Source organism: Miscanthus floridulus, chromosome 19, assembly GCF_019320115.1.
Source record: "Miscanthus floridulus cultivar M001 chromosome 19, ASM1932011v1, whole genome shotgun sequence".
NCBI classification, from domain to species: domain Eukaryota; kingdom Viridiplantae; phylum Streptophyta; class Magnoliopsida; order Poales; family Poaceae; genus Miscanthus; species Miscanthus floridulus.
In genome coordinates, this window is record NC_089598.1 from 100,639,278 (window position 1) to 100,657,436 (window position 18,159).

Genomic DNA, 18,159 nt, shown 5'->3' on the forward strand with positions numbered 1-18,159 from the left:
ACATTTCATAGGCCCTAGCAGGGAGGTTAGTGTCATATCTGATAGACACCAGGGTATACTTAGTGTCGTACAGGAGCAGATTCTGGGGTATGCACCTTTGTACCATCATTGGTGCACTCAGCACCTTGCCAAGAATTTACTCTGCAAGGATGGTTCGAATGACAACTTTCCTCTATTCAAGGAGGTTGCTCGCATGCTTGAGGTGTCGTTCTTCGAGGAGAAGTTGGAGTAGCTAAAAACGGTAATAAACACAGAAGGTAGGCAGTGGCTAAGAGGATTGTTGAGGGAACTTGAGAAATGAACATGAGCGTACAACGATGGTGGATGGAGGTACGAGTTTTAGACTAGCAACATGGCTGAGTCATTTAACAGTGTACTTAAGGGTATATGTGCCATGCCCATCAATGCTATCATAGCATTCACCTTCTATAGGCTGGTTGCATGGTTTAATGAGAGGCGCGCTCAAGCAATGGCACTACAGAGCAATAATCAATCATGGGCACCTAAACCTAACCAGCATCTTGAGAAGCAAAGGCAAGGGCTTGCACACATGATGTCGATTGTTGTTTTGACCACAACATAGGCAAGTACCAGGTCACAAAAAGGGTGGTACAACATCTGATGGTGAGGTCCAGCCATGAAGGAGTTATATTGTGGTACTTAGTGATTTTTCATGCAGATGTGGGAGAACAAGGAAGTACCACTTTCCGTGTTCTGATTATATTGCAGCATCTTGGCATCGCAACTTTGACTATGAGATCAAGATACCGTGGGAGTTTAGTGTTGATAGCCTTGTACTCACTTGGTCGCCCCGTTTTGAGCCTTACCTAGACAAGGGGCAGTGGCCACAATACACTAGGCCAAAGTACATTACGGATCTAGGTACACATTGGGACAAACATGGAACCAGGAAGAGGACGAGGCACAAGATTGTAACACCCTCGGTGTTACACAGTGAATCACTTGCTAAAACATGTCATGAGCATTATACTTAAGTGATATTGCATGTGGTGTGATGGATAGGTAAAGCATTGTAACTTAAATGAGTCATAAAAACATAAAACGAAAAGTTAATTCATGATTTGTAAAGTTAGCAAGTAGAGATGTTAACTATTTTTTATTGAACAAAAATATTATAAAACATATATGTGGCACCTTAATAAAGTTTGAAGTACACATTTTGTAGAAGATAGTGCAACTTTTATTTTAACAAGATAATAACGCTAGCCAACATTTCTAATAGCTTGGAAATCGAATTTGAAGCAAATCTAACTCAAGACTTAGTCAATTTCTTAAGTCTGAAAATAGATTGACAAAGCTATGTTTGGTAATTTATTCTGTAAAAATTGAGTTTAGAAGTGGTGTCATTCTTTAGCTCTTGTTGATCGCCTAAGGTGCCTCTCTTTAGAGTAGCGAAGGTGGTTTGGGGATTGGATCAACAATGTAGTTGTTTCGAACGCTTTAAAATCCATGCACATCATATTCTCGGGTTGTTTTTCTCGGCTGGACGTGATCACCATGCCGAGCGGCCTCAACATCATGGAGCTCGGTGCGCGCAAGCACGTGCGTGGCCACGCGCTGGTCGGCCGAAGCTTCCCACATGACTGACTGCATTACTGGCCACCTCGGGCTGTCGCCGCGCGGAGCCATGGCTACCTGACTCGCCACGTCGCGCTGCCCCCGCCTGCTACCACTGCCGCGAGTTTCTGCTGCCCTCCGTGCCGTGCCATGACAACACCACTGCCGCTGCCATCGCATCGCTGTGCTGCACCACTGGCCCGCCTGGATGCTGCACGCACGAGGCCAAACCGTCATCGCCATGCCATTTTATGGCACTGCAGCACGTGGGCCACACCGACCTCGAGCATGTGTCATCGGCTAGTGCTAGCCGTGGTCACTCTGGTCGCGTCAACCGCGTCCTGCCAAGCAAGCACAGGCCGAGCCTTAACTACGTCCCCACCATCGCCCGCCCCTCCCATGTCCTCTTCTTTGCTGCTGCCGCCGAGCCACGCCAGCCTGTCTGCATGCAAGAAGCCATCCCCCATCAATTCCACATTCCTACGGCTGCGCTCTCACGTCCTCTCACTGCCCGTCCCCACCCAGACTTGAACCGTGCAAGGCCAAGCTCCAATTTGGAGCTTCGCCCCGCCACCACGTCGTTAAGACCCATCGCCGCCCTCATCGTGGCTAGCCCCTCCTCAACATCTCAAGTTGAATTAGTTGCACCACTAGCCCCGCCTCAAACCCCTCCTCGTCGTGTGTACCTAAGCCACACCTCTATCGTTGCCTCCTCGCCACTGGCATGGCCATGTCGCTGTGGTTCACCGTCAAGCTCACTGCACGCACACAGTCAGGCTTGCTCGGGGCATCTCCGACTGAACCATCACCTCTGCTAGGTCAGTGGTGAGTCCCTGTTGCTCACCCACTATCCCTACTACCTTGTTAATATTGTGGCTCACCAAAACACCGTCGCCATTGCCGTAGGGTGCCCACCATCATGGAGAGGCCCTTCTACTTTGTCTCAGTTCGTATAGCCGCCACCCATCGCTTCGTGTCAAACCCTAGGTGAGCGTCAGCCTCATAGATAGGTCAGCATGGGTCCCGTGTGGCCGACGCAAGCGCCAGTGCCACCGCTCGCTGCGCCGGCACACGCGGGGATGGTCGAGGACCATATCATTGTAAAGGAGGGAGATTGCGAGGGTGTTCTTGCAAAGTTGTTGTCTATAGGAATAGTGCGAACAGCGCCGTGCGAATATTAGGCAGCGCAAGGGCGTCTCTGCAAAAGCGCCAGCGCGCGGGCTATCTCCTGCCGTGGGCGGGCCTGTGTGCGTGGGCCACGCCTACGGGCCGCATGTGTGTGCGCACTGCACGCAAGTGGGCTAAGTCCGCGTGGTTGTGAGCTGCGCTGGTGAATTCATTTTTCCTTTTCTTAAGGAATTAGAAATAGCTTTATGTTTTAATTTCTGAGCTGAACTTTGAAAATTAATATCAATTCGCATATGTGTCCAAAAATTGTGAAATAAATTTTGTTGAGTTCCTAAAAATGTTGTCTATCTATTAGTGTATTTAGTTCATATATATGTGTTGATACCAGGAGCTATTAGATCATTTGAGAGTGCTTAATATTATTAGGTTAATTATTGTAGGAATTTTTGTGGTAGATTGGTGATAGCAAAAACCCTAAATTTTTTATAGTAGCTTAATTGTATTATTATGTGCTCACTGTAATTTTTATAGCCCTAAAACAGACTATTTAATATGGTAGCTAAATACCCATTAAGGCTAACTGAATAATGGCATGATGTTGATTTATAAAAGTTGAGCACTTGTAGGGTGAGCTTGAAATCTATTTGGTAGAGATAATGATTAGCTTAGTATGTTAGTCATCAGAGCTAGCTTAGTGGCTTAGCATGTGTATTCTTATTTAAGAGTTGTTGTTGCCAAAATGCTAAGTGTTGCATCATCATCTCATGCATGTAGAGAACGAGTTGGTGGAGATCGTGACCATCGGTGATCACGAGTTCGAGGAAATCATCGAGGAGTACAAGGAGGATATCTTCATGCAGGAGGAGGTCCCAGAGCCGCAACTGACTGACTCAGCTGACACTGCGCCTACCCAAGGCAAGCCCCGGTGCATAACCTTTATTTTGAATAATCACTGGATATATATATATGTGATATGCATTTACGTTACAGGATTTATATTGAAACTACATGCACAGATAAACCTACCTATGATTCCTACTAGCATAGGTTGAGTAGTTGCTATGCTTAGGCTATCGGTAGCTTGAGTAACCTGTCGTTACTCACAATAGGTGATTATTATTACTCTCATGATAAAATGGTGAAAGGAAATGGAGACCGGGCAGGGATATGGTACGGGTATTGATGGGTGTAATAGGTTGTGTCCCATGGCCAATGGGGCATAGCTTGGTTACGCTGTTTTTCTCTATCCGTGTTAGTTAAGGACTGTCCGTTGCTGTGGATTCTAGTTAGGTCATAGACTTAGTATCATGAGCACATACTTGCTTGTGGGAGCGGGAAGGCTCGTTGCTCTCTTGTCGTGGGTTCTGGCACTTTACGGACTGATTGATTGGAGGAGGGGATGGTGGAGGTCTAAGCACCACACTGAGTCTAGGACTCAGGAGTGGGGGCTTGGAGTCCAAGTTTGGACGGGGACCTAGATCCCTCGATAGGAGAGTGGTGAGTTGGTCTTACTTGTGCCTTGGGTACAAGTAGGGTGTATGTTTTGGGATACCCAGCTGGGATATATTGGTTCGCAAATCGCCGCGTGATGCGATATAACTTAGCTATGATCTAGCATCGTAGTAAGAACTAGAAGATGAAAGATGGTGAAATGGATCTGATTGCTCAACTCTTGCTTGAAAGTGAAACAGGTGCTTACATAGAATGGTTAGCTAATGAACTAATCCTGACTGCTAATAAAACACATACATAAGGATTCACTGCTACTAATGCTTTTTGCAAAAAGGAAACCTAGCAAACCATACAGCTTATCATATCCTTTGGAGTCGGGAAATTATTCCCACTAGTTGGGTAAGTTTTGCGAGTACATTGTGTACTCAGGGTTTATTTACCCTTATTGCAGGTGTAGCTTGAGGAGTGGCTATTGTGTGAAGGATTCTTCTGGTGGGCACAGATAGATCCTTGTATCTTATCGTTAGATGTTTATTTCAATTCCGTTGTTTAAATTCCGCACTTTAAACTTGGTATTGTAATAATGTATTTCTGAGAACTCTTGTTGTATGAAATGGACTAAGTATTGTAAATTCGCTCTCATTATTGGATCTTGGATGAAAAACGTGGAGTGTTCGATTTCTCTCTTGGGGTGTGCTCGACGAAACTATCCGATGTAGCTAACTTTCGAGGTGTTTAGTGTCTAGTGGGAGACGAGCGCCTCCGGAAGCATGTTATTTTGGGCGGTTCTGCCACAAATATGGTCATGGACCAAGTTTTTGGTAGAACAAGACGAGGGAGAGCAACCCCCTTTCTTACTGACCCTGAGCAGAACCAATGTGGCAAATACGGTAGACTTGGGCACAACTCACATACATGCCATTGGCCGCTTAGTCAGGTGCATGTTAGATTCTAGCTACTATAGTTGATCAATAGTTAGTGCACTAATTGTTAAATTGTTTCATTCTATATGCATTGTACTTTATTTGTTTTGCTATCTTGTTATTTATTTACAACTGCTTGCACTTTTTTATAGGATGGATCCGTACTACGAGGAGAAGCACCGAGGTCGACGCACCATGGAGGGGAGGTACTGACTTAAAATTTTTGTTGTGACCTTTTATTTCTTTTATTTCTCATGCATTAAATAAAATAACTACAATGGTTGCGGAACTGGCCCTTCTTCGTCCTCGAACCCATGACAAGTTCAAGGAGATGTGGTATGACAACAAGTACACGCCTCTGCTACAGAGGGCTAGCCTGGATGTCGTATCATATCAAGTTCACCGTGGGTTGCCATCAACCCCGCAGCGATCAGAGCTTTGGTTGATAGGTACACCCATTATCAATACTAATCGTTTATTTTCCACTTCCATTTTTTATGTCCTTGATGTCCTCCTAACAATAGTACTCATTCATTGCTTATGTAGGTGGAGGCCGAAAACTCATAGTTTCCACCTACCTTGTGGAGAGATGACTATTACGCTTGAGGACACTCAGAAGTTCCTTGGTGTGAGTGTTAGAGGCCGTCCAGTTATCGACCACTATAGGCCTGACGGTTGGAGAGATAGAGTGGAGGCCTTCCTCGGGAGACCACTTCCTCCGGAGGCAACGGGTACCCGCACCACATGGGTATCTATTAACTGGCTCAGGCAGAACTTTGCTCAGTGTCTGGACAGTGCAAATGAGGAGACAGTTACCTACTACTGTAGGGCTTGGATCCTGCACTTGTTTGGGTGTGTTCTCTTCCCTGACGCAACGGGGGACACAGCGTCATGGATGTACCTTCCATGCCTCACTGACTGGGACACTGCAGGGGGTTACAGCTGGGCTTCCGGAGTGTTGGCATTCCTGGACCACCACCTCTGCGAGGCGTGTCGTCAGACTTTGCAGAGCATGTACATAGGCGGGCGTGTCTACCTCCTCTAGCTTTGGATGTGGTCTCGTCTACCAGTTGGCCGGCCCATAGTGCAAGCTCCTCGTGACTAGTTCGTAATGAACAACCCTCGAGACTGACCGACGGTTGCCCAACTTTGGTACCAGGTCAAAGTCCCCTTCACCAGGCCTGGGCGTGCCTGCGTCCAGTATGCTAACGAGCTCGACACACTTAGGCCATCGATGGTGAGTTAAATGCATTTGTTATTGTGTACTATGTATCTAGGATAACTATTCTAACTTAAACCCTCGATGGCTTACTTTTGCAGGTTACTTGGGAGCCCTACAAGGACGAGGTGGTGCAGCTTGGAGTAAGCACCATGTGCAGTGCGGACGAAGACCTGTACATGATGAGGTGCTCATCGATCTGCTTCTATGCTATTGCGTATCACCTTCCACATAGAGTTGCACGCCAGTTTGGCTTGAGTCAGGAGTGGCCAGTCGAGCCGTTCTCAATGTCTGTGGAGTTGCACAAGTGTCATTCTGTTTAGATAACTATTTTATATATTAGTTTCATTTAGACTTACATAAATAGTTCTTCTAGTTCTCAAGTACCAATTGATTCATGCAAATGTAAGTGGCAGGAGATGATATTTTTTCCTAAAATTGTATATCACAAGCGATGAACACTTTCAAGATTGATCGTTAGAAACATAAGAAGACGGTTGAGTTGGAGACGCTACACCATGAGCACATGGAAGTGTGAGATCAGCTTCATGACAACATGTACGAAAACGACCAGCCACATAACAACTACAACTTCCGCGCATACCTATCTTGGTACCATGAAGTCACATGGACAAGGTTGAAAACTCAATGGGCCCAAGCCGACTACACCAACCTTGACTCTTCAGATGATGAAGACACGTCCTACGACCTTGCGACACGACAAGGGACACTTGTGGAGGCAGCACCTGTCTTGGACCAAGTGGTAAATGATCTTTAAACTTTTCTGTACTACAATCACTATAATAACCATAAACAACAAATAGTGATATAATATTTGTTTTATTTTGCAGGGCAACGCGCTGAAGCAATATGTGCTTGACATCGAACGGTTTCCAAGGACAAGCATGGACGAGCACACTCAACAACTTTCTTGGAGTAAGTTGACACCAACACAATCCTCTTGTTCCTCCTGTTGGCACCCAGGGCAGCCTGCCTCCAGCTCTCCACTTGTCCTCTTGTTGTTTTATGCTTAATTAAGTTGTTGTCTAAGCTTGTGGTTTTCTACTAAATTAAGCTGCTATCCAAAGTGGTGCCTTAATATCTCACTGCTCAATCATGACATCTAGCATAAAATGGTGGCTTGACATGTTTCTCTAGTTTTTTGATACCTTGCTGCCTTCCCTTCCTGCTGTGATGTAAGCTTGATATCCATGCAGCCAATACTAGTATGATGATGATGTGGCATTCATTTTAATAATAAGCACCTCCAGTTCCATAAGCTGCTACTACCTCCGGTTTTTCTTGCAGGATGCAATTGTACATGACTTTTCTGCACACACTAAAAAGCTTACTAATTGCATCTTTGCACGACAGAGGCTAGCACGTAGGTTGCAGCGTGCTGCAACTCGTTGTGGTTGCAGTACTAGTGCTGCGATGGACATACATGGGCGACACACACGATAATGGGACACACCTGCAGGCCTCGTACTTCATCTCATGGAGGTATATTTTCATTACGTGTTCTTTAGTTGAACGGAGTTAAGTGCTACATTCCTAACATGACATAGTGACTTATGTGCACACATCGTTGAAACGATGTCTACAGGTTCTAGAGGACAGAGCTCCTCCCGCGTGACTGTGGACACTTTCCAAGGCTAGAGAGACGAGGACGACAAGGAGGACGAGGAGCGTGGTTATGATGAGCTTGGCGAGTCTCAGCTCCAGGACATTCCTTCGACTCAGCCTACGCAGGTTGCGGGAACTAGGCGACATTGTTCGCCTTGTCCGTACACTCCAAGCACCGACGCTCTTGACCCCAAGGGTAAGGGTAAGACTAGGAGGCAGTGACGGGGACTTGTAGGATAGGACTATGCTACCAACTTAGAATCACAACTATTTGGACTGCATGGACTTTGCTTATTTTGCATGTCTGGAGCTTTGGACAATATGCAGTTACTTTGCTATAACTATTGGGACTGTATGGACATTATGAACTATTTGGATTATGCTAGACATGTTATGTTGGTTGTGATGTTCTATGTGGTTGTGTTGTGCTATTTGGATGACTAAATATTTGGATCATATTATGATGTCTCTATTTCTAACTGTGGATGCTCCTAAAACACGGGAAACTCTTGCGAATTTTTTTCGTGAATCATTCATTATACTACACAACTAAAAAAGACATAAATATTGTACACAGATTAAATGTTAATATATTTTTGGTATATTCCCTTTCTAAAAACTAAATAGTTCTCGTAACACCCATATAATAAATTATTTAAAGCATTGAACGTGTGTAGTCTAATCATATCGTACACAGGCTTTGCAGATGAATCTAGGCTTTTCAGTATCAGTAAATGAATCTAGGCTTTGTGCGTGTTGAATTATGTAACGCGGTACTTCGTTATGTTTTATTTGCAGTACGTTGACTCGTTTCGCTATCTCCATATTATTAAACTGAATATTATGACCACAAATAATGAAATCAACAACACAATAAAAAATCCAATACTTGGGCACATTAAACAAAACAATAACAATAGAAGTACATGTCGACAAACTAAATAACGTCCATACTTAAAGTGCATTACATGACAACACAATGCAAAGTCCAAGATAGACAACATTATTCACGAATAAACCATACAACTAGCAAGTCATGCAGACTACTGAGTGCAACGAGGCCACTTTCCCTTCCTCAGGGCATCGAGATTCTCCTCCATCGCTGCTTTTGCTCGGCGCACACGCTCAAGCTTCTTCTTTCTCTCCTCCCTATACGCAGCAACGCGCCTCCTTTCCTCCTCTTCAATGAAACCATAATATAACAAGATACGCTGAGGTTACCTTAGTTTAGTAGCTTTTCCACGCCTTAGCATCCCAAGGTTGCAAATTACAAATATTAATAATCGCTTCAAAACCCTAGTAATGACGTACCTACGCCTACAAAATACACCTAACATAGAACAAATCAATGCATAAAAATTGAGGAGGAAAGAGATGATATCTTGCTCTTGAAGATCTATGGATCAAATCAAAGTTTTCAAGGAGGGAGAAAGAACCTGAGAGGGAGGAGAAACAAATGAAACAAGCCTCGAATAGGGAAAGATGGCCGTGGGTTTTGAATCCAGGCTCGGCGCCATGATGTATGGCACCGAGGTACCTGCCACGTAAGAGCCACATAAGCTTCGACGAGAATAAGGGTCAGGCACCTTGGTGCCGTGAGTCATGGCGTCGAGACATGTAACATCGGCGCCGACTCCCAGAGTTTAAAGTTGAGTTTACGTCGCTCAGGGGTCTAAACATGAATTTTCTTCAAAAAAGGGCTAAATTAAAGAAAAAAATTAGGGGTGTTCCTTGTAGGCAGATAATTGCTCTATTCGCTTGGCTTATAGGCCGTACTTTTTCAGCCAACGAACAATATTTTTCTCTCACAACAAATCAGTCAACAATACTTTCAGTCATGGCTTATCAGCCAAGCGAACATGGCAAATAAGGTCACTGGCGAGGACGAGGGCTGCAGCAGGAAAAATCTGCTGGGCTAGGCACGGCCTGCAGCAGGTTTTTACCGTGCAACTCGCGATGATGACACCAGCGGTGTGACGACTGCATGCAGCTCTCTCTGTCAAGTGTGAAACGAAAAACGATCGTGAAGGGAAATGGTGTTTGAAATGGCTTCAATTCTGCGTGTTATACTAACCCTGTCGACTGTCGTTCAGTTACAAACTTAAACTTGCAATGCATATGGTGGGTACGCGGGGCTGTGTGACTGTGTCCCTACTCCCTGCGACATTTTTTTAAGAATCGTCTGGAAAGGAAAGAGGATAGCTAACGGTAAGCGAATCAACGAATCGTCACGTTCAGCAGCAGCAGTAGTTCATGAACGAGTGTATCTGTCTGCACTGCACTGCAGGCTTCCTCTGAAAATCTCTTCTTGTACTCACCAGTGTAGAAAGAAAATCTCTTCTTATACATAGATGGCACGGCGGCACGGCTAGTCGGCTAGAGCTTTCCGGCGCCGCCTCCGCGGCGACATGCCGTCAGAGCCCCCGATAGCAGCAGGGCCGCCTTGTCTACGCTAATGACTGACAGGCAAACATGCATGCTGCTAGGGATCTCGGCAAAAACATGCATGTTCGTTCCAGCAGCAGATTTGTTAGGATTTGCAGATCGACTGCACACCTCGCGATGAATGACGGCATGGTGGGGTACAGGGGTGCCCCTGCAGTGCTGCATTGCCACTTGCGCTGTGGTGAGAAACGACGACCCCGTGGATGGCAGGCATTGGCGCTGCCGCCGTGGATGGTGGTGCAGTGCACCGTACTAGTACTTGGCTGGCCCAACACGACAGGGGACGGCAAGAGAGATGGAGATCGAGAATGGCAGGCATCAACACCTCCACACTAATCTCCACAGTGTAGTGTTATTACTGGTCCCGGTAATAATCTGCACAAACACTTACTGTGGCGCATGTGCATCTCTCTGATTCTGAGCTCCAAGAGAAATGGACAATGGACGAACAGCCTTAGCTTGGAGTACAGAGAAGAGGCCGAAGCAAAAGATTCAGTCAGTCAGGTCCCAGCGGTACAGGGAGGAGGCAGTGGCATGGCCAAGGAGTTATCTGCACGTTGTCCAGAAACTCTCTCACACACCAATCACGATTCACAATCAGTGTGCGGAGCTTATCTACTGTGTCATAGCCGGCTGTGTACGAGAAGTGCCAATGTCGATTCTGGAGGCGATCCCCTTCCTCTCGCCATGGAGCTTCTTAGGTTCATCTCCTTCCGTCGCCATGGACCTTTCGGCCAGGGAAGGTTGTTGAAGCTGAAATTCCGCGCAAGTTCGGAACCTCGGTTTGTGTACATCCCTCTTTCCCTTCGAAAGGATTCTTTCTCGTTCTCTCTTTTGGAAGATGCAAATTTCGCTTGTTCAGTGGCTCTAATTCTTCAGGCCACCATTGGTGGTGATGCAGCTCTGTTCCGTGTGCACTTTCTTAGTGACAGAGTTTTCAGGTTCAGTGTATGCTCTCAGGACGTTGGTTTTCATAGTTTTTTAGTGCTCCAACTACAAAGTCTTCTTCCACCTCTGGCATGGTGGGGGTCCAAATTATGCCTTGGAATATCGGAATTGGATTGCTGAGGAACATGCCTCATGGACGTCGGTTAACAAGAAGGCCACTGTCCCTGCATCGTCAAAATCGGTATGTCCTCCTCTTACCGGTGCCAATGCTGTTCCTGTCAACCATGGCTTCCATGTTTCAAGCTCCTCGGCCATGGAGTTTTCGAATTTCAAATCATCTTTTAATTCAGGCAGAAAGTCAGTTTTTATGAGACTTGAATCCGGGACAAATGGTGCTTTTAATCATAGGACCGTTTCTCATTTCCAAGCAGGGATTTTGGGCCCTGTTCCCAATCCCAAACGTGTAACTCCTGGATTTGGGCCTTTACTACGCCTATGCTCCAACTGCTTGTCTCCGGCCCATAGTCGGCCTGCTTGCACCTTTAGCGCACGTTGCCAGCGATGTCTATGTTTTGGGCACGTTTCTGGGCTTGCAGACTCCCGCCTCGATCCTCGCTTTCTGACCCTCCGCATTCTAGAGTTCATCGTCCTTCTGCGACGCTGGCCGGTGGACCGCTTAGGGGCTCTTTGGAGCGGAGGGATGCAAAACGCAGGGACGAGAGAAAATATAGGAATGAGAAAAGAATAAAGATGTAAAATAGAGGATTGAAAAACATAGAAATTTTATTAAAATGAGTGTTTGGAACACATGAATACTAATAGCATGAAAATTTATTGGTTTGTGCTAAACACAGTTGTTTAGATTAAATAGGAGCTAATTACTCCTTTACAAAGCGACATATAGCAGTTAAAAAAATTTGAGAAGTGTCTTGGACCAGCCCACATGGTTGTGCATGCAGGTAGAGACTGGAAGTAACATATAGGCTCCGTTTGGCAGAGTTTCTCCACCGGCTTCAGGAGTCGTTTGGGGCCGTTTTCTATCAAACGGGGTAAAGTAAAATAGCTTCACTTATGAAGCCCCTAAAAACATGCTCTCACAGTGATTTTGGGTGGGATGGAGCAAAAAAAAGTGGCTTCTCCCGGCTCCTCCTCCAGACCCCTAAAAACATGCTCTCACAGGAAAGCCATTTTACCAAACGATTTACCAAAACCGCTTCAGCTCCACCGGTAGAATTGTTCGTGGAGCTGAAGAAAAAAAAATGGCTTCACTAGTGAAGTGAAGCCCTGCCAAACGAGGCCATACTGTGCATGCATGCAGGAGGGAGTATGTAGATTAGTGCGTGTGAGAGTACATGAGCCGCAGGAAATATTCCCGTGAGATCAGACCTCATGTTTTCTTTCCTCCAAAAATGCAGGTTTCGTTGCCTTTCCTCTGGAATGGTTTGGGTCTCTTCCTTTATTCCAAACATTGCTACAGTGAAATTTCGTATAGGAACTTGATTCCTTTGATCTTCCTATGTTTTTCCTATGAACCAAACAGGGCTATTAGACCACTTAAGTTATACTGCGATAATAATTCAACAGTACATTATGCTCACAACAATAAATTAAGTGGTGCTACCAAACACATTGACATAAAGTATTATGTTGTGAAAGATAAAGTCTAGGATCATGTCATAAGTCTTGAGCATATAAGTACCAAAAAGATGCTTGCAGATCCGCTTACGAAAGGCTTACCACCCAACGTGTTCAAAAAACATGTAGCCGGCATGTGTTTAAGTAAAAGCCTATAATTCCTGGACAAAAGAAGGCACAAAGTTAAGTATCTATTTCAGAACAGAGTGGTGTGTTGTAGATGTTAAATATATCAACAATTGACCGTGATAGTGAAATATGCTCTATGCGCTAATCTGTAATGGAATGAACAAAAGTAAATGATATGAAATTAAAAGATGGTAGGAGATCAAGGGAGAGATTGTTAAATTGGTCCCTAATCCCAAACTGGGCCCAACGGCCCAGTTGGGCCTTTAATCAGCGCCCTGATCAGGGACGCCTAGCCCACTATGGCTGGAGGACCCCTGTCACACTACGCAATAAATAGGGGTGGGGGTCGGCGGCTCTGAGTACGAGGTTCGCTTGAGCTACAGTTCCCCACCGAAATCCCTAATTTGATCTAGAGGGCCGCAGCCAGTGACGGGAAGCCACCAGTCACGCTGCCACCGCCTCTGCATCTACACCGAGAGGTTGCTACGTCATCGGGCCCTGTAACCGCTACTGCACCGCCGCACTTCGACTCGACACCGCCAACGGGTTACCGCCAAGCACTACGATGGCGAGCCCATCTTCATCTAAGGCAGCCGAAGGTTTACACCCTTCACCCCTCTCTTTCTCTCGTTCTATCTATTGTTATTGCACTAGTAGATGTTGTAGGACTCATGATTTTATTCAATAGCAAATAGATATGCTAGTTCTATACCTAGAGATCCTACTTAAGGTCTAACAATGGTACTAGAGCCTAACTAGGTGTAGATCTAGCCTATCGGAATCCTCTGTCTAGATGTAGATCTGTTAGGGGTAAGAAACAGAGTAGATTCGTTTGGATCTGAGAAAAGAAGAGGGTCACCGAACCCTAACCCTAATCGGGTGAAGAACAAAGAAAAGAAAGGGTCTCGGATCTCCAAGCTGAAACCTAACCCGCGAACCAGTCATGGGGAAGAACAACTGTGAACAAAACCCTAACCCTAACCAAACCCTAATCCCCAAATCGAACAAATCCGAGAAGAGAAGAAATGAAAATCAATGACAAGAGAGGGAAAGGGGCTTATCTCACATATCTCGAATCAAAACTAAAAGAAAAAATTGAATTGGGAAAAGAAACCCTAATCCTAGAAATACAAAGGGGATGGAGAGAAGGGGCTTCCTACCTGGGGCACGACCGTCCTGTCTTCGCAGCCGGCCATCTCCATGGCCGGCGTGCAGGATGAAACAGGGGCGCCAATCGGGCAGGCCACGCCACCGTGTGGCTTCGCCTTGGGCTTGGGTGTCAAGGGCACCGCAGCGCAGCCCTTCGATGATGGTGCGCTCACCCTCAGGTGGACGCACGCACCGACGAAGGGGTGCGCAGCGGCGCCGCCACTTCCTCCAGTAACCATGGCTGCTGCGCTGCTCCTTCTCTCTGCGGCGCTGAGGAGGAAAGAGAAATGAAACAAAGAAAATGAGATAGGGTTTTGGGGTGGCCACCGCGCCGGGGTTTTGTTCGATCGATGCGCACGCTCGGCTGTCGGATGAAAGCGAATGCCTCAGATTGCTTGGGCCAGAGGCCGGCCTAGGCGGGTGCGCGTGGCCGTGTGGCTTTGCCGGCCTAGGCCTAGGTTGCGGCCGGGGTGCGAGCAGCGCGCGCGCAAGCAGAGTGGGCCAGGCCATTTTGCCGGCTAGGCTGAAGAACAATGTTCGTTTTGAATCATTTTTTTCTTTTTCTTTTTCCAGTAAATATTTATTTTCTAGAAAATGGATAAATGGCATAAAGAAAATAGAAAAGAGAATTTTTCTGTGGGTAAAATTCATTGAATTGAATTATTTTTTCCACTGCAATGTTAAAGTTAATGATTTTCTAATTAAATTCGAATCGACGGGAGAATTTAATTTGAAGAGTAGTCAATTTTAATCAGTAAATTATAATATTATTATTTTTCTGACCAACATTGATAATAGCAATATTATAATGTTTCATACATTAATTCTATTTCTGCCTAACGATAATATAGAATTAGTGTATAAGAACAGTTGTATGTTTTAATTTTGTCCAATATTGGAACTAAGGCATATAATTGTTATTATTATTTATGTTCTCACTCTATATGAATTGTGTTTTCAGGCGGATACAACTTGATGGGTTGTATCAAAGAGATCCCAACTCTCAAAGGTGATAACTACACAGAGTAGAAGAAAAAGATTGACTTGGTCTTCATCTTGGCTGAGGTGGACTGGGTACTCACTTCACCGTGTCTCACTGAGCCTGTGGCACCGGTGAGGGAGACAAATGAGGCTGATGCCGCTTGGGCAACTAGAGAGAGGGATTTTGCATCCCAAAAGATGTCCTATGACCTTGAGCATAGGAAGTGGGTCACTGCCAATAAGAAATGTTTGGTTGTAATAAAGAACACGATTGAGCCTGTAATTGTGGGCTCAATCCCATAGTGTGACACGACCACCGAGTACCTTGATAGAATAAAGTCAGTTCACTAGCTCTTTAAAGACATATGCTACTCAGCTGATAAAGCAGCTGGTGATAGAGAGGTACTCTAAAAATGGTGGTATAAGAGAGCACATACTAAGGACGAGCAATTTGGCATCCAAGCTAAAACCAATAGATCTAGCTCTCAAGGAAGAGTTTCATATCCATCTGATTTTTGCTTCCTTGCTAAAGAAATTTGACACTTTTGTTGTCAACTACAACATACAGCCCAAGAAGTGAGACTTAGGAAGGCTCATGGCTATATGTGTGCAAGAGGTGGAGAGAATGAAAACTGCTAATGGTGGCACTATCAATTATGTGAAAGACAACAAGAAAAAGAATAATAATGCTAACTCCTCCTCAAAGTTAAAGGGAAAGGGTCCCATGCTGCATCAGCCTCAGCAGAACAAGTTCACAGTAGAGAAAGACCAGTGTCTCTATTGTAAGAAGACAGGACATTATAAGAAAGATTGTTCTGATTTCTTAAAGATGATCATGGCAAAGAAAGGTGAGAACATTATTACGTTCATAAATGAATCCTTATATGTACAGTATTCAAAATCTACTTGGTGGATTGACTCAGGTGCAACTGTTCATGTTGCTAATTCCTTACAGGAATTCCGTTCGACGAGGACTACACAAAGAAGAGAAAGACACGTTAAAGTTGCAAATACAGTCCGAACAGATGTCGAAGCCTTTGGTGATCTTTCTCTAGAGCTTGCTGATGGCTTCACACTTTTACTTAGCGATGTACTTTATATTCCCTCTTTACAGAGAAACTTGATTAGTGTTTCATGCTTGGACAATGATGGATATGATTGTCATTTTAGAAATGGTAAATGTAAGATAACATTTAATAATGCATGTGTTGGTCTTGCTATCTTACAAAATGAGCTTTATTTGTTATCACTATGTGATGATGTGAATGTTGTATGTGATGATGGGAACGTTGTGTGCGACAATAAGAATATATCCTCGTCTACAGATGTAAACAGAAAACGAAAGAGAACTCACGATGTATTATCGAAATAATGGCACTATTATTTAGGCCATATTTCGATGAGAGAATAAAAAGACTAGTTAAGAATGATATTCTTTCTCCATTAGAGTTCTTAGATTTAGAACAATGTAGAGAATGCATAAAAGGAAAGTATGTAAAAAAATTATGAAATATGTCAAACGAAGCACGGGAATTTTACAGATTATTCACACAGACATCTGTGGTCCGTTTCCTGTAAAGAGTGTGGATGGTTATGATTTGTTCATAACATTCATAGATGATTACTTCCGTTATGGCTATATTTATCCAATCAAAGAAAGAACAAAAGCATTGGATAAATTTAAGATATTTAAGGCAGAAGTTGAAAACCAACATAACTTAAAGATTAAGATAGTCAGGTCTAATCATGGGAGGGGAGTACTACGGTCGGCATACCTCATATGGCCAAGTTCCTAGACCTTTTGCAAGGTTTTTATAGAAGAATGACATAGTAGCTCAGTATTCTACACCGGGTGAACCTTGGCAGAATGGAGTAGCTGAAAGACGTAATCGTACCCTGATGGATATGGTGTGCAGTATGATAAGTTACTCCACCTTACCGTTGAGCCTATGGATGGAGGCGTTAAAAACCGTCATTCATATTCTCAATAGAGTACCAAGTAAGTCGGTACCCAAAACACCGTATGAGTTATGGACAGAAAGAGTACCCTCACTAAACCACTTACGTGTGTGGGAGAGTCCTGCTGAGGCTAAAGTATTTAACCCAAACCTTGGGAAGCTAGATCCCAAAACAGTAAGTTAGCATTTCATTGGCTACCCAGAAAAGTCAAAATGTTTTCATTTCTACTATCTAGACAGACATACAAAGTTTGTGGAAACGAGACACGCTGTCTTCCTAGAGGATAAAATGATGAGGGGCATGGTAGCTCGAGAAATCGACCTTGAAGAGAAGCGGGTGTATGCGCCCACTCTGATGATTCATTAGCTATTTTTCTCTCTACCTGATGTCGCTGCATCAACAGTGCAAGATACTGTGGTGCCAGCACGTGTTGTTATTCCGCCTGTGGCAACAATGAATGACGATGAGGAACCTATTCTTTAGGATCCTATAGAACCTATTGCCACACATGAGGGGGAGCAACAACAGCCTCAAACACAAGATGTGCCAAATGTGGAGCCCCTAGAAGGTCTCAAAGAGTTAGAAAATCAGCTATTCCTACTGACTAGGAAGTATACAGCACTGAGGAATTTCAAATGGAGGATGATCCCACCTCATTTGAAGAAGCCATGAGAAGTGATCATTCATCAAAGTGGCTTGAGGCCATGGAAGATGAAATAAAATCTATGAATGCCAATAAAGTTTAGGACTTGAAAATAATTCCTAAAGGAGCCAAAACAGTAGGCTATAAATGGGTCTACAAAAAAACTTGACTCTCAAGGAAATATAGAGAGATATAAAGTGTGACTTGTGGCAAAAGGTTTTACGCAAAGAGAAGGCATTGATTACAATGAGATCTTTCCTTTAGTCTCATGTAAGGATTTCTTCAGAATCATAATGGCATTAGTGGCATATTACGATTTAGAATTACATCAGATGGATGTAAAGACGACATTTCTCAACAGAGACTTGGAGGAAAATGTTTACATGGCACAACCGAAAGGTTTT

At 44.5% G+C, this 18,159-nt stretch overlaps 1 pseudogene; it reads left to right on the plus strand.

Annotated features, from left to right (window-relative positions):
- Window positions 1-317: 317 nt before the first annotated feature.
- Window positions 318-8,148, plus strand: LOC136526484 (protein MAIN-LIKE 1-like; annotated as a pseudogene).
- Window positions 8,149-18,159: the final 10,011 nt, after the last annotated feature.